This window comes from Diceros bicornis, chromosome 7 (assembly GCF_020826845.1).
Source record: "Diceros bicornis minor isolate mBicDic1 chromosome 7, mDicBic1.mat.cur, whole genome shotgun sequence".
In the NCBI taxonomy this organism is placed as follows: domain Eukaryota; kingdom Metazoa; phylum Chordata; class Mammalia; order Perissodactyla; family Rhinocerotidae; genus Diceros; species Diceros bicornis.
This window is the reverse complement of record NC_080746.1, coordinates 85,071,831-85,094,863: the sequence shown is the minus strand read 5'-3', so window position 1 is coordinate 85,094,863 and position 23,033 is coordinate 85,071,831.

Below are 23,033 nucleotides of genomic sequence, written 5' to 3'. Positions count from 1 at the left end.
ATGAGAAGCTGCTGAATCTTCAGTTACTGTAGCTCTTCCTTGTCCCGAGTGCTCCCAGCAACAGGTGGACCTCATCCGCAGGACCCGTGCCCTTGACCTCCCGGAGAATCACGAACAACCTTGGGGCCAGCGATAATGCGTCGTGTGTGTAAAGCTGAAGCCTCCAGGTTTGCCTGCATTATTGCGGGTCTCCTGGAAAGCAGGTGTACTGTGCACTATTCCACCTAGGAGGTGCACTGTTTCATGAATGCTGAATAGTGATGCCTTACTGTTCATCTACCACGTTCATTTAGTCAGAAAAAATTAAAGTGGTTGTTGGGTGTGAGAAAAGCAAGCCACGATGGATCGAAATTTTCTTTTTCATTGATTATAGCTTAAAAGTAATTTTGAGGGGCAAAGAAGAGGAACATATAGGAAAAAAGGCAGCTGTGATATTGTAATGTGGAGATGTAGATGTGTGAACACGCGTGCACACACACGTAGAAAGATATTAAAGTCCTCATAAAAGTGAACAGGATTTTAATTTTATACCATTTTTAGGTTTAAAAAACAGCATACACTTTGGGCTGATCTGGTGGCGTAGTGGTTAAGTTCACACACCCCGCTTTGGTGGCCCGGGGTTCACAGGTTCCCATCCCGGGCGCGGACCTACGCACCGTTTATCAGGCCATGCCGTAGCAGGCATCCCACATAAAACAGTGGAAGATGGGCATGGATGTTAGCTCAGGGCCAATCTTCTTCAGCAAAAGGAGGAGGATTGGCAACAGATGTCAGCTCAGGGCTAATCTTCCTCACCCAAACAAAACAAAACAATCAAATAGCATACACTTAATAAAAAAAAAGTAATAAAAGCAAAAAAGAAAGAATTCCAAGGATATGTTATCCATAATCCCACAACTCAAGGACAGTTTCTGTTTACATTGTAGAGCATTTTCTTTGAATAATAAAGGATTTTTATAAACATGCAAGCGAAATTTGAGCTCAGCATTTAAACACACAGAACAAGTTTCTTGCAGTAACTCATTTTAGAATGTTTTGCTCTCAGCATCTTTTATAAGTTCCCACACAGCCCATTTGGTCTCAGAACAAAGTGGGTGCATCGAGGAAAGAAGGTCTCTGGGAGGCTTTCTGGTGCTGGCTCAGCGTGGAGGAAAGGCTGCCTCATAGCACGGTACAGTAAAGTCAAGCCATCTTTGAAAGGTCTTTGTGGCTTATTTCTGCTTCCCTGGTGCCCCCATCCTCTGAAGTAGCAGCTCAAAGACCCCTCTAATGGGAAAGGCCTGAGAAACCAAGGCTGAGCAGCCGTGCCACATCCAAGAAGCTGCCTGGCTATTGCCAGATGGAGAGCAGCACGGGCAACCAGGGTCTCTTGCTTCAAGTCATAGAATCCATGCGCATGTATCTGTTGCCTTCATTCAAATAGATTAATCTCAACTGGCTGGAGACTTGGGGGTGAGAGCAGAGTGAAGGGAAGGGGCTAGAAAGAGTCTGCAAATTGCTTCCATCGCCTCCACACTTGTGAAGTTCAGCAATGGCAAAGAATTGCTGCCTGGTTTCCTACTGGAGCATCAGAACAAATTCAGTAAGAGACAGCAGCCACTTGGCTTGCTGACTTTTAAGGTGTTTTATTGCCCCTATAACATTAGAATCTGAAAAGGTTTCCCATTCAAACCTAATTCCAAAAGAGAGGCCTTTATAATGAGTTTAAAACCTCAAAGTCAGTAACTTCTCATGTGTCCTCTCCCAAAGTCAAACTAACTTCAACACACACAGGGATTACCCATCCACAAGGAAAGAGAGTTGGAGGAATGAGGATCAGGAAAGACAGTCTATGGTGGGAACCAGCCTTTGTCAGGAGGGGCTAATCTCATGCTTAAATTTTCCAAAGATTCCCTGCCAGACTACATGGCATCCCATGCAAACTCTTAAAAATTTTGAAATTGTAAATTTCATATCTAGGACACTTATCATCTTATTCTTCCTTAGATGTAGATTGACACGCTGCCCTCCAGAGTGTGGTGGCATTTTTGTTTAGCAGACACATTCTAAACCGTGTGGAGGGTAAAGGAAAGCCTCTATGCGTGTGTCTCACCAATAAATCCATTTTGCCTTCTAGAGTTCTGGCAGAGATGGGAAAGTTAATTTCCAAGTACATTTCAATAATTAGACCCATGTGTACTTACTGCTCTACTTCAACAAATTCAAGGAGGGTATCCAAGGAGGGTTCTAAGAAAACAGTATTGAGCACCAAGTCTGAAGTATGAGATGTGGTAAAGTTAAAGTTGAGAGAAAGTCAGTGCCAAGGTCACCACGTGGAGATGACAGGACAGGTTGAGATCACATCGGGAGTAGAGTGGGTTGAGCCAGCATTTGGGGATTTGGTCTGTATGTGGCAGAGGGGTATTAGAGTCCTGCCTTGTGGAGTTTCACCAGGGAAGATTTCATGAGTAGAAAGACCTGAATGAGGACAGATAAAGACAGGGCTCTCCTGCCTTTCACAAGTGTGGAAGCAAGGGTTTCAGGGAGATTCGCTGCTCAAAAGCCCAGCTGGTAGCACTCTGGTCATTATCAAAGTCTCGTCAAGGGTTCTCGTCTCCCAGGCAGTACAGAGCCTGGATGGGACCTGTCCTCCATCTAGATGCTTCGGTACGTCTCCAAGTAGCAGCTCAGGTGCCTCACATCCAGTCATGTCACCTTCCAGCCCTCTTGTGCCTCGTCTGGCTCCTAGGAACAAGACACCGTTTTGTACCCCACGTCTAAATTGAGGCCTAATTTTAACCCTCAGCACCAAATAATATTTGACAAGATTAAAGCCTGTGTGGCCAATCCCATTCCTTGCCAAAGTGCTGGCTGCTTTTCTCCTTCAGAGCTGCCTGTGATGTGGATTGTCACCTGCTTTCCCTGGACTACAGCTGCTGGAGGGGAACACCCAGTGTAACTTGCCTCACATCTTGAGTCCAGATGGCTTTGGGTACTGTTTCAGGATTGTGTCTAGAAGCGGAACACCCTATTAGTCTAGGTTCTCCAGAGAAACAGCACCGAGGAGATTTTATACATGTATTTATTGTCAAGAGTTGGCTCTTGTGGTCATGGAGGCTGAGAAGTCCCTGGATCTGCAGCAAGCTGGAGGCCCAGGGGAGCTGATGGAGTAGTTCTAGTCCAAGCCCAAAGGCCTCAGAACCAGGAGAGCTCATGGTGTATGTTCCAGCCTGAGTCCGAGCCCAAGGCAGGAGGAAACCAATGCACCAACTCACGGACAGTCGGGTACAGACAGCGAATTCTCCCCTAGGCTTTTTCTCCTATTCAGGTTTTCAGCAGATTGCACGAGCCTGCCCCCCCGCCCCGCACTGGGGAGGGCGATCTGCTTTACTCAGTCTACCAACTTAAGTCTTCATCTCCAGAAACACCCTCACCACTGCCCTACCCGAATAACGTTTAATCAAGTATCTGAGCACCCCATGGGCCATTCAAGTTGACACACAAAATTAACCATCACACACTTCCTCTTTTATTCCAGAGGCTGAAAAGCATCCTTTCCACTACTGTAATCGCTAGATTCAGGGTCATCAACATGAATATGCTGCTCCAGGAGCAAACTTGCAATGCTCAGCCTTGGAGAAGAGGTGCTTTTGTTACTGTCTTACTGTTTCTGATCTCCATTTCCCCCAGCTGTGCTCCCTGTACACCCACCTACCTATCTTATAAGACTCTTTCCTCACCTCCCACAGCCCCCACCCCTGCCTCATCCACCACTCAGGTGTGCCACCCTGTCTCCAGGTTCCACTCCTGTAGGAGCAGACTGGGTTCCCACCCTATTCTTTGCTGAAAACAAATTCCCTAATATATCATGATAGCAACAGCTGTCTTGCCTTGTGTACTCACTGTGTGCCATCTCTTACATACATTAGCATGCTAGGTCCTCATAAGAACCCTGTGAGTGATGATGATTCCTATTTTGCAGATATTGTTACTGAAAGACAAAGGAATGACAAATTTGCTCAAGGCCACATAGCTATTAAATGGTAACGCCACAATTTAAGCACACACATGTCTGATGTCAAAGTCTCTGCACACCATCATTATGCACAGTGTTTCCTGCCCCTCGCCTCTCCAAATTGTTTCACAAAAGTCTGAGTAGCTGGCTTAAATGGAAATTTTCATCTCTGATTCAGTCTGGTAGCTCCACATAGACCCAGACTTGCTGATCTTTTCCAAGCACTGGCATAAACAGAAGGACTGAAAATCCTATGTGACTTCTCTGTGAGCGGTTGAGGGCTGCATCCTGTAGCACGCCATTCACCATGCACTATTCGTCATCGCAAACTTCCAGACACGCTGAAGGTCACGACTGAAAACACAGTTATTTTAAGAGATGGCATTGTTCTCAAAAGCCACAGTAGGACCATTGCAGAATGATTTTAACTCAGATCTATATTCAGAGATGAATTTCTCTTTCAGCTGAAATGACACAGCTTTGTTAGTTGGGGTGTGAGTAGGAGGTGAAGAGATAAAGGGGAGGCAAGTCCTCGTGCTTAGCCATCTCCGGCTCACCTTTCGATGGTTGCTTATTTCTTCTGCACTTGGCAAACTCTTTCACATTTCTTGCTTCAGCCTGGCATCTCCATTTCATTTAATTTGTCCTAGGAACATTTCTCAATAAGGGCAAAGCTTTAAGGAAAATTGAAATATGTAAGATACCTGCATAATGAAATGTTTTTGCAAACAGATGCGAGATTTGTTTGGGTCCTGTTTTCCTCCAGATGTGTGGTGGGGAATATGTTAAAAGCACTCCCTCCTTTCTCCTGAGATGTTGCTTTATGCTCAACCACGTTCTCCACTCGCATAACTAGTCACACTGAAGAGCTGAAGATGCGGGGCACCAAGGTATAGGGGAAGCTACAATCCTATACTAACGCTGGAGAATGTACCGTGGTAGACAGCGTTGCTGGTCTTAATCCTCCACTTCTCCGTAGGAATATTGTTTCCTCGCCCTCTTGCCCTCTGGGCAGCATACCTGCCCACCCCCTGCCTTTGGGTTTGCACGGGCCATGTTCAGCCAATTGGTTTTCAGCAGATGTGTCTTGAGCACCTGTGCCGTCACCATGAGAAGAACATCCTGTGATAGCTCATGGGTCCCAGAAGAAAGAGAGCCCATGGAGCAGACCCGAAATGAACCCTCCACCCGGATTCAGGTCCAGCCAGCTCCAGCCTGGACCGCTTGAATCTCAGCCTTGTGCAAAGCAGCGTGAGACCTACAACACCTTTCCATACCTTCTTCCAGGAAACAAATGCTTCTTTTCTTAAGACACTGAGTTTGGGGTTGGTTTGTTACATCACATTTTTGTGAAAATATCTGACAGCTGCATGAATCAGATCAGAATAAGAAAATCATACTAGCAATGAGTTTGTGGCACAGCCTAGAGACTACATGCAACCACAGTCTCGACTGTGTTCACCGAGTACCTACATGTATGGTAGCTTCACATGGTCTCTTGCTTAAATTTCACAACCATCAGGTGAGTTGGGTTTTGCTGCACTTGGTTTACTACTGTTTAGAGAGATTAAATGACTTTCTTAAGCCTCCATGGTTAGTTAGTTAGAGAGCTAGACCTGAATCTGAGATTTTCTATTGGACCTCCTTTTGCATTGTAAAAACTTTTTCCTTTCTCACCTTAGCACTTCTAAAGTTGAATTTGTGCATATTTCTAAAGTAGGATGGAGAAAAATAGTAACAGTACTTGAACACTGACTGAATTTAGCATATTCACATATTTCTCTATTTTTTTCCCCAGTGCCCACATTCATGCTTGCAGATACGGATGGTTGGCTTACTCTGGCCATTTTACAGACTGGGAGACTGATTCACCAAGATGGCCTTAATGTTCGCCTTGCCCTGACTAAACGTTAGACAGGCTTTTTCCCGACTTTAGGCCTCTGACCTCCCTTTTTTAAGATCCTTTACTTTAGAAAACTTCAATTGTAAATTCTTTCTCTGCTCCTTTGAGATGTAAATTTTCTCCCAGGTTTTTGCCAGTTTTACAACCCAGAAACGTCTTTTTCAAGGATCTGGGAGCCGTGCTTTCAGTTGTAACCGTCAAGATTGAGCCCCTATCTCCCAGCCTCTGTGGGAAGGTAGGAGCCTAGCTTCCAGAGACTTCGATTAGCTAAAACATGGCCTAATCTCAGTGACCAACCTTCCCCTCAAGTCCCCAGGACTTCCCAGTAGCTCTTGGCCCCTGTTAAGAGTCTTCAATAATGTCTTCCTCGCCTGTTTCACTCCACCTGGTACGATTTTTCCTGACATGAATCAGAGAAGGATTCCTTTAAGAACGATCAGTAAATGACTGCCAGGGCTTGCATTCAGGGTCACGTTGTCTCACATCTAAGCTTTCTTCTCTGGTTCCCCTTCCACTCACACTCATTTGTTGTCGATATTTCTGTCACTGCCTGGCCTTCTGTTCTCTAGTCTGACTTTTAGAGGGTTTTTTGTGAACTTTTCCTTATTTTTACTTGGTTTATGAGGTTGGATGGAGGAGCCTAGTTCAGAGCATCAGCCTCCCGTTGTGGGAGGGGTTTGGCGCAGACCCAGAGACTGATAGCAGTCTCAGAGGATTGCTTCTTTAATATTCTAGAAAATGCCCCCAAGCCTGTCATTTGAAGCAGTAATGTGGACTCCAAGATATTTTTAATTAAACGTGTGTTGTTCGAAGCAGCCTTTGGCCGCCTCTTTCTCGTGAAGTTCCCTGCAGTCCTGCAGCTCAGTCACAGGGGAGGAATTCCCCCTCTTCTCCACGGGATGGCAGTATAGGCTAATGCTAAACCTCCCCACACGCATCCCTTCAAAAGCCCACAGTGGGTTTGCTCAGAACTGGCACTCAGCGCTCCTTTCCTCCACATGCCCACGGCCCCCTGCCCCCCAGCTCCTAACGTTTCTCACTCCCCTTTTCGGAATCTAACAAAGGCGGCCCCTTCAGTCCAGAAAGGCCATTTATGAACGAAGATCCACACAACACACCAACTTCTTTACAAAAGACCCCCAGACACAGGAGGCTGTGGGCCAGCTGCCCACAAAGCCACGTGCAACTGAGCCTGAGTTGGGGCCGCTGAGTAGTTGTTCATAAATAGCAGTGGTCAGTTACACGCGGTCAGCAACCTGACCGAATCGCTGTTCACCAATGAAGTCACTGAGGGCAACAGGCTCACTGGCAGTAGACTGGCTCAGGTCCAGGCTGGAGGGAAATTGTCTTCGTGAGCAGTCAGATTAACTATTTAATCAGAGCAGTGTGGCCTCCAACAGCTCCAGCATCGAGAAATGACTACAAATCCATGTTTGAGAAATTGTTCCTATACTCCAGAAAAATGAAGTGAGACAAATCAAATCTTTTTCAAATTGGGTACCGCTTGCAGACTTTAAATAAAAATCAAGGAGCAAGGGTATTCCTTGAACAAATCATTGGACTAGCATTCCCACTTCATAAAGGGGGTAGTTTTCAAAAAGCTACCTGTTCTTCTTATCTCTTTAAATAGCGAGGAGATCTTCTAGGATACACGTAGGTCAGGTATTACATTCTCCTGGGGAAAACAACTACCCCATACCTGAAGTTTCTTCAATTCTTGTAGCAATAATGCTTTCAAAGTTGGGAATTAACCAAGAAAAAGGTGGGATATAACTAGAAATTTGTCCTTCTTAAATCTTTTTTGTACTCTTCCCTGTAGTAGAGACATCTTCTTTGCTAATATTCCCTCTGCTTTAGTCCCTTTTTAAAAATAGTATTATAAGTTCTTTCAAAGCCAGTGCCATCTCGTGCTCTCCTTCACCTTCCGCAGTGCTCAGCACAGGATTACGACAGGCCTCGTCTCTACATATGCGTCGGTTAATTCTTTGCCTAACGAACATAGGGTGAAAGCAAATTACTGGAGATCTTCGCCTAACTAAGTGGAGACCTAACACTTCCAAGTCTAGAACTTTATCAAGGTCAGAGTACATGCCAACTCTGCAAAACCACTGCTGGACTTCTTCAACAAAATCTTAGAAGGAAAAATTCTCCGACAGAACCTCCTAAGGTTACCAAGGAAGGACCTAGAAATGGATAGGAAATAGGGTAATGTTTAACTTTAGCCTTTCTTTCAGGAATAGAGGACAATTATTATGATATTATATGAAAAAAAGCAATTTTCCTAATATTACTTTCCAAATCTCAAATGTGTGTATTTGTAGGCTTGAGGAAAGTGATGTATTTTTGAATGCAACTGGAGAGGTTTAACAAAGAAAGCCTTTCCCAGTCCCTATGGGGGAAAATCAGCTTTAGACTGTTAGCACACACATCTAAAAGTTCAATGAACTTCAGTTAGTTGCTATGCCAACCAGCAGAAGACCTGTCCAGATATGAATTGATCACACAAATAAAATCTCCCCAAAGATGATGCCTGTTTGGCTTAAGGGCATAGTCTTTGTAACAACCCTTGAAAAATCATAGGTCTGTCCATTTGGAGGATTTATTTTGACCACTATCCAAATTTCCTCAGTGTATTAGAAAATACTTTATTTTATTTTATTTCTTTTTCATAGGAAATTGAGCAGTTTCTTCCAGGGGGGAAATACCTTTATTTTTTTCTTTTCCTTTCCCAAGTGTAAAAGTAGCAAATACAGAGAGAGTTACATGGTTTCTGATTATGAGAAAGACAGCCTGTCTAGAAGGAAAGCGGTAAATCTTAGGAGTTTTTGATTCCACTCTCACCTGGTGACATGAAGTCAGGCAATTTCTCTTAGTTTCGTTCTTCTTTTTTTTTTTTTCTGTGAGGAAGATCAGCCCTGAGCTAACATCCACGCCAATCCTCTTCTTTTTGCTGAGGAAGACTGGCCCTGGGCTAACATCCGTGCCTGTCTTCCTCCACTTTATGTGGGATGCCGCCACAGCATGGCCTGACAAGAGCTGCGTCGGTGCGTGCCCAGGATCCAAACCCTGGCCGCCAGCAGCAGAGCGCGCGCACTTAACCGCTACGCCACGGGGCCGGCCCATCTCTTCGTTTCTTAATGCCACACCTGCCACACTCTGCCGTAGTGTGTGGGACCATAGCGTCCCTGAGCAGTCTATGTAAAAAAGCCCCAAATGTGTGTCTTTTGAAGAATTTCTTTATAGGATTTCCTTTGAGATTTTTGTGTGCTCTGTATCCACAGAGCAAACTAATTTATGACATTAAATCAACAGGTGACTTGGGTAACACGGTAGTTGACACCAGCTTCTAAGGGGTTGGAGGAGAAAACACAGAGATGCTATCATATTTTTTCCATGTAGATCCCATTATCGTCCCCTTGGAAACTTAATCTGTTTTTTTCAGGTTTTTTGTTTTTCTATTAGACCCCTCTTCAGGCATCTAAGGGATGTCTCATCTAAAGAATGGAAAAGAGTGGACAAAATATTTTGGGAATTGTAATGGCATGTTACATGTGTATTCTGAATACACACTTTAATATATATGCCTAGCAACACAAACACAAGAAATAGAGTCACTAAGCATTGATTATGTCTATTTTACATAATATGACCTTGACCCACTCATATTATTTTTACTTCAATTCCACATCCTTACATTTGTTCAGAAATTGACTTTTTAACTTTTATGTCCCATTGCTAACCCCATATTCATCTCTTGAATCTGCCCACAAATTTGAATTCTCTGATGTTTGTCCTTGGTGATATCTGCGGTACTCACTTGTGTAAGAAGTGTTAACTTTTACCTTTGAATCATCACCTATTCCTAACTTCTGGATCTACACTTTACATTAGCTAATTTTGCCTTTGGCCTCTTTGAGACAGCCTTGGATTCCCAACTAACGGGATCCAACAAAGTGTGGAGTAGGTATTATTAATAGTAATGTTTTTAGATTAGGGTCTTCTTATAGTTCAGGTTAAGGAACAGATCCTTGACGATGGGTAGAGGGGCTGTAATGTAAATTCCTGGAGAAAGGATATTGGCTATCGGAAATATGCCTCAGTGAAATTCACGTTTAGTCTATGAAAGTAAGAAAGTGACCATCCATAATGGAACGTGTACTTCCCAGTGGGTTTCTTCTATTCTGAAATTCTCCTTTACGTTGTTGGTATGTTGGTAACAAACAAATGCCTGCCTTTAATATGACTGGTTTGTTTGTCCTTGATTGTCAGAGTGGGTCATATCTCCAACAATAAAATCATGGGACTATTCCTTTTCGGTTCCTATCCCGTGAAAAGTAATACAATTCTCTGCAGACCAAAGTGGATTGATTCTAGATTTATACCCCAAAGTAAGCCCAGAACTCAGAGATATAGAAACTTCCACCTTTCTAGTAATGGTTTAGATTCAAGAACTCATTTGGAAGAGAAAAAAGAAATATATGCATTAGATAAATATTCACATGATTATGTATTCCCGTAGGTAGCTCAATAAAAGCTGTGACTTAGAAAATCTGCAAGTTAATGACAGTTCTTAAATTGCTTTTTCTCTCTCTACTCTGTAGTAAACCAGTATTGGGCTATTGGAGGAGAGAAATCTTGAGTTCAAAGACATGGTTTAAAAGTATTCCCAAATTAATGTTTGTAATTATTTGGGATCTGTTTTACATTATGTATCAATATGCTCTATTTCATAGTTGTGGCGGGGTTGATGGGAGGTATGGTGGCAGCAGCCAGGGCAGTGGTGAGCTTGGTGCACTACTCCTGAAAACACTAAAGAATTGGGCTGTGCAAAAGATACTCCTCATGCAGTACTGATGTTTTATGCCATTCCCAAAATCTCATAGACTAGTACTGTGAACCAAAGTTGTAATCAATTGTTATCCTCAAAAGAAAAATGCACACTCTTCTATTCATAATTCTCCCCACCACCCAATGGAAAATAGTGGTGATGTGTAAGAGCGGCATTTTGTAGGAAATAGTATTTGAGGCTGGGATGAAACAAACGGAGAGAGAAGTCTGGATGATGAGCAGAAACTTCTGAGAAGTTGTGTAGCTTGTGAACCTTTAGGGCGGAGCTAAAGGGATAGAAGTCGTATTCATGAGTGCTTTGTTTTTCCAACCACTCTGTGATGTCTTAGGGGTTCTACCGAGGTGGTTCCAGTATCTTCTGTGAAAATTTGTGGTGAGTGAAGAGAACAGATGAGCTGCTGTTCCCCAACATTCATTTTAATCAGAGCAGCTTTATTTTTGTTTGTTTTATATATTGGGATTCTGTGAAGGATCTCACTTGAAGAATTAGGTCTATTTCAAAAGATAGAAGAATTATCAACAATAAAAACCCATTACACATTAGGGAGCTCTGAGAGAACGTTTGAGTCTTGACTTTGAGTCAGTGAAAGAATGAAGGATGAACCTCCATGCCTTGATTCCCTACATCAGTTGTTCACAAAGTACAGTCCCCTAGTCGACAGTATCAGTATCTCTTGGGAATTTGTTATAAGCACAAATTCTTGGACCCAACCCAGAAAAGCAGTTTCTGCTTTTCTACCTAAAGCAGAAACTCTGAGAGTGGGGACCAATAATCTGCATTTTAACGGGCCTTAAGCTGACTCTGATGCATGTTCAAGTTTGACAACAATTGCCATGGAGCCTAATTTCGTTTGTCAAGCAAAAGAAATGAGGTAAAATGAATAGAACGAAGCTATCAGTGCAGTTTCTAAGGAAAACCTCTTCTACGTATTGCAAATCAGTGCCATCCAGTCCAAATCTTCTAGAGAGGATTGGTTTTCAGGTTCAGGGACAGGAAAACGCCTCCAGTCCTTCCATTTCCAAAGCCCCATAAATATCAGTCAAAATGAAGCATCACCCTTAAAACATAAAACCATCGAAAATCCTCTTGACAACCCAACCTCAGCCCAAAAGTGTTTATTTGAAAATAGGTAGTGTTGTGTAGTAGTCAATAATAAAGTCACCAAAAGATTCTAATTTCTGCTGAATGGATGCAGTCTTGTATTTTGTGGATTCATCTTTTAGAATAACTATTGTTTATAACTTTCATCTCATCTAGGTCACTAGATGATGCACACCTTAGACCAGCACTGGAGGAAGCTGTAGACAGGAGGAATGACTGAGTGCAAGGATGCCCACTGCCCTCCTAGAACCAGGACAGCTGCAGCAGGTGTTGCCTTCATGAAATAATGATGCCTCTGTGCAAGATTGTTCCGTTAGATGGTCAGATTCCACTGGAGTTGCATTTGGACTTTTACTGAAGTCTGAACTGGGCCCTTCTCAATGCTTTAGTCAATGATGTTATACCACTAGATGGCTCCAGAGTGTCTATCCTGCACATGAAAGGCCAGAGATTTGAAAATTAGAGTGTACTCTGTGAGCCATCCCAGCCATCTTCCTCCGCTATTGACGCCCACTCAACCAAAAGTGATGTCTCATTTTCTCTCCTCCATCTTCCAAGAGTAGCCTGGTGACGGTGTCTCCATGGGAGAAAAATAAATGTCTCAGACCAGGAAGGCACTTGTCTTCTCCACATTCCAAAACCCAGGCAAGTGATATGTGTATACTGAAAGTGTGATGCAGCATTGTGTCCTTAAATTTTATAGCATTTCATAACTTACGTGGTTGGAATGTAACAACACAAAAACAGATCAAAACTCCCCAAAGGTCAAGTCTTGCTTTTTTTTTTTTTTTTTTTTTTTTTTTTTTTTTGTGAGGAGATCAGCCCTGAGCTAACATCCGCCAATCCTCCTCTTTTTTTTTTTTGCTGAGGAAGACGGCCCTGGGCTAACATAGGTGCCCATCTTCCTCCACTTTATATGGGACGCCGCCACAGCATGGCTTACCAAGCAGTGCGTCGGTGCGCGCCCGGGATCCGAACCAGCGAACCCCGGGCCGCCGCAGCGGAGCGCGCGCACTTAACCGCTTGTGCCACCGGGCCGGCCCCCAAGTCTTGCTTGATCAAAGAGGCTTAAAGATAAGCTGGTGAGCACAATCTTTACCTGATTTACCTTTTATATCCTTTCTAGAGTTGTTGGTTAGAGTAGAAACTCAAGTTGTTGTGTTTTTTTCTGAGTTTTAAAGGTTATTGTAGTTGTTATCATTCTCTTTTTAATCTGTAATATGAACTCAGTTTCTTAGGCTCAGCTTTCGCTTCTAAATTGATCCAACTTGATAACAGACTCTAAAATGGGCAGCCATCTTTACCAAACCCTCCTAGTGTGATAATGAATTGTTTCTGTGGTGGCCATTGGAACCAAGAGAAAAGTAACCACAAGCTGAAATTACCCATCCAGATGCCTAAAAGAGAATTTGAACCTAGAGACAAAGAGCCTGAGTTCAGAAGGAAGAGGGCTCTAGGGTTGAAAATCACTCCGTGTCAGAGTGGGAGGTTTACAGTCAAACCAAAGCCATGGGTAATTTGAAGTCACAGGGATGCTGAATCTATGAATAGGCAGAAGAAGTCAGTCTATAGAGGAGAATGGAACACACGTGAAGAAAATATCAGATAGGAGAGAAAATGCAGACTCAGTAAGATGTACAGTGTAGCTCTCTGAAACAATTCCAGTTCCCACGAATACTGCTTATATGTATTTACGTATTTGCTTCTATCAAATTCCACATGTGGCTCTCTGAGTATTTTCAACCAATCTTTCCCCAGCCTTTTTAAATTTCCTTGAGCTAACTGGCAAAGATCCCCAAAGAGGTCCTTTGTTCTCTACAAACAAAAATTTAGAAGACATCTTTTATCATAAGTCAACTGAACATACTAAATTCCTGATAGTTGAGTTTATAAACTAAAGAGAATTTCTGGCTTAAAAAAAGCACTACATTGTGCTGAGAAAAATATTTGTCAAGTTTTCCTTGCCCCTTGGTGTTCAATTGGTACAATTAACTTGGTAAGCAGAGGTCAGAGGCCATGCTAAGTCAGTCCCCAGGCTTGTGGCCAGAAAATGCACCCGCTTTCCCCAATCGTTGTCCACAGTTATGGTACCTGTAGAGACAAAAGAACCGACTGAAAAGAAGACCTTGTCTCTGAGTCCTTGTTCCCAGTGGATTTTTGGTTCTTTATCACCACCATCTCTGAAGGGATGACAGCATTGTTCTCTGACTCGGATTCTTTCTTTGTTATTCTCTATCCTCCCATAAGAGTAAAATTTTTAAAGCATAAATCTGATTTTTTTTCACCCCTTGATTTAACCCATCTTGCCCATAAGAGAAAACAAAACAAAACGAAATGAAATGAAATAAACAATAAACAATAAATGAAATAAACAAACAGCCTTAATATGGCCTTCAGGGTCCTTGGTGTGGACTTGCTCACCTCTCCAACTTCGTCTTAGAGCCTGCTCCCTTCATTTACTGTGCTCCAGCCGGTCAGGCTTTTGAGATTCTAGGACCAGCCACTTTCTTTCCAGTCACAGGGCTTTTGGATATTTTTTCGCTCCTTCCTGAAATTCTCCACTCACTTTTCAACTTTTCCAGGTTAACTCTTTCACCCTTCATCTCTCACCTCAAATGCTACTTCCCTAGGGAAGGAATTCATAAACCCGTACAAGAATAAGCTCCCTTTTGTAGTGCATTGTGTCCTGCACGACACCTACCTCAGTTTGAAGCATTTACTTATTCACCTATTCCCCCTCCAGATGGCAAATTTTATGAAAACAGCAACTTTTTAATGTTTTTTCTCATAATTGTATGCCTAGTTGCAGGAAGTTCAGTATATCCTAGTTGAAGGAAGGAAGGAAGGAGGGAAGGAAGGAGGGAAGGAAGGAAGGAGGGAAGGAAGGAAGGAGGGAAGGAAGGAAGGAAGGAAGGAAGGAACCTATGAATACTTGAAAACAAGTCCTGAGTCCTGGAGCCTATTCCGTGGAGATTTGTATTGTTCTGCTTGATACTTTAGTTTCCTTTATCTCTGATGCATATTTATTCTTTTTTTGTGAATGTAAGGCTGATATTTACCATTGTATGGTTCTTGGAAAACCTTATATTTTGGAAGCAAATGTAAAACACACATTCACTATGAAGACTGTTTTACTATAATCAACAATCTCAGAGACACATCCATTTCTGTGAATTGGCATGCATGTCTACTTGAAGGATGGAATGAGCGTAAATACATGACAAGAGTAGAATTGGAGGGTGTAGTCTGAGGTGTTGGGAATTCTAGGCTATTCTAAGGTTTTAGGGGACCCTTGGTCCATATCAAGGTGAATTTAAACACATATTTCTTCTATACTCTGGATATCTTGGGTATTTTCCAGGTAACTACCCCAATAAAATCTGACCACTAGAATGACTTCTAAACATATGAAAAGCAGGATGGGCATTACCTGCAATTTATACGAATGTTTAAAATATTTTCACTACTTTTCCTTCTGGGTGTGAAGAAATTCAAACAAACGTTCAAAAACAGCTTTTTAAAAAATTTGGAAAAAGAATATGAACAGAGAGAAGGCATCCTTCTTGTGTCATTAAACTGTTTATCCTGAGTTGAATTCATAGAAAATTTACTCAAAAAAATACTCTGAATTTACTATTTTTCCATATTGTTTTCCCTTTATTCCACTTATATCTATTAAGACTCTTTTAAAAATCATCAATTAAAAATATAAGCCTGTAGATAGTTACTCCCCCATCATCCTCAATATTCCAATTTTGTCAAAGAATTCTCTCTATCCAATTTTTAAATGTGTGAGTTGGCATTTCGTCTTCTGAAAACTGAATACCATTTCTGAGTTCATCAGCATCACTGTCTACAGGTATTGTTGGACGCCTCCTTGCCTTTTGGGAAATTCTTCTCCTTTGATCCAGCTGGGCAAGTTAGGCCTTCACTATCCACGATCCCTTCCAGCACTTTGGGAAATTACAATGCTAGATTGGACTATATGAATTCATATGGAGCCGCCGATGTTTGACCATTCGTCATACAAAAACGGCAATTTCATGTGGTTCAACCTAATAGAATAATAGCTAACGTTTATCGAGTAATTACTACATTTAAAGTATTATATAAATACTATGTTATGCTGCTTATACATTATTTTATTTAAATTTCTTATTTTACAGAGTAGGAAATTAAATACCAGAGAAATTAAAAGAAGTTCACTGTAGTCAAATCTCTATTAACTGGGATTTAAACCTAAATCTACCCTCCTCCACTGTCCGAGCTGTGAAGCCCTGTCTTTTAGGGGTGGTTTCTGATTTCTTTATTTTTTTCTGACAATTTTTAGAATATCATTATTGAATATTCCTTTTCAGGGGAAACTATTATCAATTCAGATAAAAGTGACAATTTCAGACAAATATCTCTATGATTCATATAGACAAAGCCAAATACAATGTGCTTTCAGAGAGCTATACTTAGACAAATACCCAGAAGTTTCCAAATAGCTGAATAGTATGGCATTTTTCACTTTTCACTGGAATGGGTTGTCATTTTGTATGTGTTCCTAAAGCAGTTTATTTTTCTTAGAAACGCAGTGACCTGCAGCCTCTAGAAACAGGGTTTAAGTCCTAATAACTGAAAAGGTTTTGACTTCCCCTAGTTGGCACTAAAGGAGAACAGAAGTGTCTGGGATAATAACCATCCGTGTCATATCACTCTCCTGCACAAATCATCCTAGGAATAAATCTGGGCTTTCTGTCTGCTAGAAGGTTTTTAGAAGCCTTTAAAAGTCATTTTTAATGACTAAGAATGGGGTCTACATGTAGCTTTAAGAAATTTTTTTTAATATGGAAACCGTAAGTTCAAAACCCAAATCAAATGGTCTTCGTGAGCTGTAGAATACGGGATTGTGCAGCCATCTGGCCCCCAGGCCATCTCTGCATATAAGACATTAATAACATTTTTAATTAAGTAATAGAAAAATCTGTTTCAAGTGCCTCGGTATCCATTCCCAACATTGCCTGCAGATCTGTCGATCCTAAATCATATTTTCAAGCTGTGGTAAGGTTATGGGTGTTCTGAAGCAATCCGGAAATACGAAGTTCTTATGCCAGGAAATGGGTCACACTGTAATCTCTTCACGTTACTGTTTTCATTTCAGAAATAGCTCTGTCCTTCAAACACTGGGAGCCTGTACACTTTACCCTTCTCACGGATTTGCTTACAGCTGCCATTCTTTAGTTCAATGAAAACTTTATTAAATATCTACTTTTAATTAACCTCTCTGGCACTGGAACCTCTCCCCAATCTCAATCTATTTTTAGTCTCTCAGAACAGTTTCACTTTTCTCCTTAAATGGTCATTCTATAATACGCCATTGTCTAGTAATTATTACAAATAGCGCCATCCTTGCTCAACCAAGAGAGACTAGGCAGCATGTGTTTGAGACTCAGAGATTTATGTTTGGACCTCAGCTCTGCCATACAGGGCTGTGTGATCCTGGGCAAGTTGCACCCTATTTCCTGATGTCCTCCTTGGTGATACGGAGACCACATGGGCTTGTTAGGAGGACCTCACTGTACAGGCCACATCACTCCACTCCCTGAATTCCTCCCTGGTGATATGGAGACCTCATGGGTTTGTTAGGAGGATCTCACTGCATAGACAACATTAAGTACCCTCAGTGCCCAGAACACAGTTATTGGCTTTAGATGCTAACGCCTTTCCTTTGTGTTCAGCGCATACATACATCTCAAAAAGAAACAGATGAGAACATTCTTTTGTCCCATTCCCTTATTCCCTTGATTTTCTCTTTTCTTTTGGAAGAAGCTGGTATTTTTTACATCGCTGATAAATTGTTTCATTTGAGAATTGTGCAAAGTCCAGTTGGCCCTATTCCATTTTTCTTTAAATGCAGAAATGCTTCTTTCTCAGATCACTTGTATAACAGTGGGCCAAGCACGTGCATTTACTCCATCAGTATCTCTGTCATTTGGATAGCTGACAGCGTTTGTGGCTTTCTCTTCGGCTTCTCTTCATGATGCTGATGGCAACTGAAGGCCAGGATCCAGAGATGTGCAAGGACCACAGACATCTGAAAAATGAGAATTAACTTTCTTGTCCAAGCAGAAAAACAACCCAACAATGTTTTACTCACCTCTTTTGTTCTTTTAATAAATGGCAGAATAAAGTCTCTGGCCTATTCTAGTCTTGATATACTCGTGTCCACACTGATGGTTTTCATGGAAAATAGAATGTGGGAACCCAAGAGAGCAAGCCAAAGAACTTTTAATGGTTTGGAAGGAAAGGTTACTCTCAGTTCAGAAAGAAGATGGATGTATCTAGGAAATGTCCCACATTGTTGGTATTTCAGCTTGGCCTTGAAACGTTATCTTAAAACAGCTTACAAGTAAGTTAGAAGTAGTAATCAGGATTAGCTGAGAGGGCACCCCATCTAGGTGAGTTATCCTGGAGTTGTGTTTGCAGAGCAAGCCCATGACATTTTATTTATACAATGGGCCACTGCCCAACTAGCTATAGGCCCAGTGCTACAGTTAGAAACAGAATGCAAGAGTAGGTAAATCTGACAAAATACAAAATTCATATATGTTAATTGTGCACCCTTGACTGTTGGCATGATCTGTCCTCCAGCCACATATGGCAAATATTGTGAGTCTGTGGCTCTGAGCTACTCTGATCAAGCAGATTTGTCATTCTCATGGACTAATTAATGAGCTAAACTTCAGTGTACATCTCTGTAAACAAGAAAGGCCTTAGAGAGTCTCGTCCCCTTGCTTGTAGTCTTGATCTGGTGTTCCCTTTGAACTGCTTATTTGCAGGTTGAGTAGTATGCTAGAAAACAACCACATAAGGAGTCAGAGTGTTCCATATCAGTCTCCCACGCTGTACCAGCATTTGCAGTTTATCTCAAATCAGGAAGTGTGTTTATTTGGGCTCACCTATGGGAACCCATGGATATTACAGGTGACTGAGCTTAGGCTCCCTGGAGCCACCACTTCATGTTGTCACTGCCTTCCAGGATGAGTAGGTTTTGAAGAGAATCACATGTGGGAAGAACAGCATAAACAAATAATCTATCAAAACATAGGCCATGTTTGAGGGGAGAGTGGAAGGTAATGCTGGAAAGGAGTTTAGTGAGATCCTAGAAGGTCTTGAATGTCAACCCAGACTTAATGACCTTGTCAATAGGGAGCCCCTGAAAGTAAATGTACCTGGAGTAACATGAAGAGATCAGAGCTCTCTGGAAAAATAACCTAGAACCACAGCCTGTATGGAAACAACAGAAACAAGCAGCACATGAGGACACAAGCAACTTCATAATCAAATGAGAGGTTCCCAGGTTGTTCTCTGGACTCAATTTATATTTATGGCATATAATTAAATAAAATTTAAGGCTTTGTCACAAAATTTTATTCTACCAAATAGCTGTCAGATATCAGCATTTATTTACAAAGTCAAACTATTTATACACATACTTTACAAGAGTCACTCATTAAGTCTACAAGCTTAGGCTTATTTTGATAGTTGTTTCCATGGTGTAGGGATCTTTTTTTTTATCTTACAGCATCGGTTCTGTTAGGCAAGTTTAAATTTTTTCCCAAAATAGATGATTTGTAGGTTATTAATCAAATGATTTAATCAGTAAACTAAACTGACAGTTTTAAATGTGGTGATTGACGATTTAATGATGGGTTTTCAAACAACCAACTCTTTTATTCAATAGCAAGACTACATGAAAAGTATTATTGTCACTCTCATTCTGTAAACCCCTGATGTAAGATTTCTGACATAATGACCGTCAGTTATGTTTTGGGGAGGACTGACCAGATTGTATGCTTACCAGTGTACACTGTGGGTCACAGATCTGCTTTAAAATAGAGCGCAAGCCGGAAGATTGACTGTTGATCAAACACTGATTTGAAATAACAGAGTTCCAAAGCTGCTCTTTAGATGGATTTGTTGATCATAAGCTTATTAAAGAAGATCGTTTTGTTTCTCTCCCTCTTTCTCTTTTTCTATCTCTGTATTAGTTAGGCCTAGAACAATGCTGGACAAACAGAAGCACTCCTTCAATAAAGGCATGGCTTGGAAAAGGACCCCTCGTGTTCTGTGATTGTTATGATGTTGGAGGGGTTCCCGCCTCAGGGAGTCGCCCAGCACGGCAGGTCTCCAGTGTCTCTCCGACGCCATTTCTCAACTCCTATCCTTCTTCTAATTTAGGAAAGAAGAGATCAGGTTGTTATTAATGGATTTAAAATGCGGCTCCAGCATTTTAGCTATGAGACCATGGGCAAGTTGTTTCCCTTCTCTGAGCTTCACTTCCTTTCATTCTTAAAATGGGGATAATAACATGTCAGGGCTGAGATTAGCATCAAACAAAACGAGCATATGTAAAGGACTTCGTTCAATGTCTTGAATGTAAAGGTACGCAACAGATAATTCTGTCTTAGTAAAACAATGCTTAAGACTGAAATATATGGGTCCCTGCTTCTACATCTTTGTTCTGTTTCTACTCATATGTAAATCCACACTTGGAGGATAGGATCAACTAGCCTTCTTCAGGCAATGCATGCTGGAGACATGCCACAAAGGCTTTGACATTTTCATAGATGTCAAAGTTTATCAACACCTTAAAAATCATAAAAAGCACAATGTATTAGATCTCCTCACATACAGTGTATATTAGTTATTTTGTGATACCTAAAACTGTATAAATATTCTGGTATCTCTAATAGCTTATCAAATGTTTACTATTCGTCTCTATGAATGTTTAGCCAATTGTCTTGAGCCTCCTTCTAGGCAGCTCTTGATCAGAAGCATCTTGAGCAGCGTGGTTGAAGAGAGCAGTTCCCCTCAAACTGCCCTGCCGTTTGAAGAGTGTTGACTGATTATGCCTGGACTGAAGTAGTGCTGCTGCCACATGTAGATAAAAATATTAATAGGACCTAAGAGGGCATCCTCATCCCTGACGAGCTTTAGGGTAAGGCTTGCAATAAACTGGGGCAGCCTGGTAATAGCGCGAACTAAACTACAGCCCTGTTGTAGGCTCTAGAACCAGTTAAAGATTTCTTCCCATCATACCTGGAGTCATTTTTTAATCTCATCCCCACACCATTTGTACACAGACATAAAGCATGCATTGTCCTTCACATGATCATAAAGTATAATTAAATGATGCCATAAACCATTCTCTGAAATAAATATCCAATCTCAGATGGCTCTGGAGAAGTAGGGATGAGCATGTTCTTATTTTTGACACTGTCGGCACATTTGTCATATACTCAAAAGCAGATGTTTGGAAGATGTAGCCTGGAACTTTGGGATGTGTGTTTTACGACATGAAATTGAGCGAGTGAATAGGACTCACACTCACAATTCAGGCTTTATATGAGAATAATCCGAAGCAGCATTCATTGTGCCAATACTAGATACCAAACACAATATTAGGTGCCCTTATGAATTAGCTTGGTTAATTTTCATAAAAATCCTATGAGGTGCATTCAGGTTTTTCCCTGTTTTTCAGATGTGAAGGCAGAGTTTCAAAGACATTAAGTAGATAACTTGTAAAGGACTCATCTCAACTGAGGTCATTTGAATTCCAAAGCCCATAGTATAATCCAACATTATAACTTCTGATTTCCACGGAGGCTTGGCAGAGCGTACGTAGGCATCTTGTAAACTTCCCAACTCTGAGCCCATCCCCCACAGAGAAGGCTGCGATGATGATGAGTTTCTGTACCGAGTCCTATTATACATGGGCCTTCCCAGCCTGTGGTTTCAGTTTGTCTGTGAGCAGAAACTCACTGGCTGGGGTGGCTAAGAACACTCCCGTAGCATCCTCCAGCCCCAGAGAGCTGTAGCGGAAGGACTTCCCCCCAGCTATAGAAAGGCAATTAATTATTTCTAAACCAGCGCACTCACATTAAAAGGTATGAAAGTACTGAATGACAATGGACTCTAAGTTATCTACAGTGCATATGTGGAACTTGAGGAACCTTTGCCATTAGACAGAACAGACAAAGCCGACAGCCATCCCTGATTAAAAGTGATTTCTGTTTTAATTGAAATGCTCACTATGAACAGCTGCCAGGTGAGCTGGGCGAGTGTGGGTGGGAGGCGCCTAGAAAAGTCTCCACAGCTGAGACCAGATCCGTTTATGTTTATTTATTTATTTATTTCTCCTTGGGGGGAAAAGGGACAGGCAAGTACATAATGCAGAGTAATTTATTGAACCAATGAAAATGTCACGAAAACATTTCAGAATTGGACTGTGTGGGAGACAAACATGACTTTAGATTCTGGGAGAGGCTTAACATTCAGTTTCCAGGTGGGAAAATGGAAATTCTTCACAAACTTAAAGTAAGCAGATGAGGAATGTAAGACAGACAAATCTTTTTAAAAAATCTCTGGGATCATTGATCAAAAGAGAAGTTGAGTTACACATTTTCTCTTCTTTTTTTTCGCTAAGAAAAAGACATTTATATATGAATTCTCATCCAGTGGGACTAGCCACCCGAGAGTCCTTCGTTTCATTTTTCCTTTGCCTGAATGAGCGATAGAAACTTGGAACTACGAATGGCCATAGAAGTCATCTCGTCTGACCCTTTCATTTTATAGAAGAGAAAACTGAGGCCCCCAGAGAAAGTCAGAGACGTATCCATTTGTGTCAATCCTTGGCGGATCGAGGAGGGATAAACATTAACTAGACTGAGCCAATCCAGGTGGTCTGTTCTGGGTCGCGGTGTGACTTGGTGTGTGCCCTGGTCTTCCTGCTCTTCTTCAGTTAATTTGTTGCGTGTGAATTGTGCCATCGCCTTTTACCATAATTTCACTGTTTCTCCAGTCTAAGAGGAAAAGTGACCACTCTGGACTCGCTCTGTTTGCTTTTTGTTTTCTCTTGTGCATATTTAGAATTTGTCACCCTTCTTTTACTTAATCTTACCAGGCTTATGACCTATTATTTCACTGCTTTTGATGAAGCAGAAACACTGGAAGAATAAGCCTTAAGTTGTAATTTGAATATAATTAGAATTATAGTTACTAGCTGGCGTTTATTGAGGGTTTACTATGTGCTGGGCATTCTCCCCAGTATATTATATATATTACCTTTTTAAATCCTCATAGCAACTCTATCATGTATGTGCAATTGTTCTTTCCATTGTGTAGTTAAAGAACCCAAG